The sequence below is a fragment of the Lichenostomus cassidix genome, chromosome 14 (genome assembly GCF_008360975.1).
Source record: "Lichenostomus cassidix isolate B80296 chromosome 14, HeHo_3.0, whole genome shotgun sequence".
In the NCBI taxonomy this organism is placed as follows: domain Eukaryota; kingdom Metazoa; phylum Chordata; class Aves; order Passeriformes; family Meliphagidae; genus Lichenostomus; species Lichenostomus cassidix.
In genome coordinates, this window is record NC_139495.1 from 1,285,600 (window position 1) to 1,287,042 (window position 1,443).

Here is a 1,443-nt window from a genome sequence, read left to right on the forward strand (position 1 = left end):
TTGGTGGCACAGACGTCGTTAGCCGGGGCTGGTGAGCATCGTGGGATGTTTTGATGAGCTGCTTGATGAGCTGCTTTGTCCTGAAATGATTGTTTATGGCTCAGAGAAAATGAAGAGAGAGTTTTGACTCAACCAGGAGTTTGGGGAAAAGAATGAAGATTGGAAGCATAAAGGTGTTAATCCAATTTTCCAGGAAGATCCCAGGAATTCGTTGGGAGTTTCATCAGGAACTGGAGCGACAAGGAAAGGGAGAAAGCGACAAGAAAAAAGGCTTCCTGCTGCCAGAGGGCAGAGTTAGATGGGAAATTGGGAAGAAATCCTTCCCTGTGAGGATGGGGAGGGACTGGGATGGAATTCCCAGAGGAGCTGTGGTGCCCCTGGATCCCTGGCAGTGTCCAAGGCCAGTTGGACATTTTTGGAGCAACCTGGGATGTTGGAATTGTCCCTGCCGTGGCTGGGGTGGCACTGGATGAGCTTTGAAGTTCCTTCCAACCCAAACTTTCCCAAGATTTTATGATTCGGTGATCCCACGTTGGTCACTTAGCGGGAATCTGGGAGGGGAAAAAAAAAAAGTGGGAGATCGCAGATTTTGGATAACTTCCTATCTGTTCCTCTGCGCTGTCGCCAAACAACCTTTTTTTTTTTTTTTCCATTTTTCTTATATTTATTTTTTTTTCTCCCGGCTTCCAGAGGAACATGGCTGCTGTCAGTGCGTTTTTCCATGCTGCTGGAGCACCCTCTCCTGTCCGAGGAGCCGCAATTCCCATCTGTGGGATGGGCTGGCAGGGCAGGAGCGGAACACACCTTTCCATCGGGATCAGAACACACCTTTCCATCGGGAAGGGAAAGAGCAGAACACACCTTTCCATGGGGAAAGAGCAGAACACACCTTTCCATCGGGCAGGAGAACAACACGCCTTTAACTGGGAAAACAGCCGGCTGGGTAATGAAATGAAACCAAGCGGCAGAGGTGTGTGATGAATGCGTAAAGGATCTGTTTGCACTCCAGGGTAGATCCTGGGAAAATCCAAAAAAAATCAGCATTGGGGACGGGAATGGGCTGAGGTCCCCCGTGTCCCCACAGGCTGCGGCGCAGGCTCTGAGGTCCCCATGTCCCCACAGCCAGGGGTGCTCAGGAAGCACCTGCGGACCCCAAATGTCGCCGGGATCCCGAATAGCCCCAGGTCCTCCTCCGCCGGTACACACCATCGAGAGGGAGCCAGAGCGGCCCAGCCGGGGGCGCTCCGCCCAGCGCGTCTCTATGGTCACCGCGCTGCGTCTCTGCGGCCGGCCGGTGGAGGACCGCGGGGTGACGTCAGCGGGATGGCACTGCAGCCGTGGGGGGGGGGAATGAGTTCCGGCAGCGCGGGGGCGCTCTGGGCGGAGCTCTATGGTCAGTCAGCGCTATGTGAACGCGCGTCTCTATGGTGGGGCGGCGCTCTA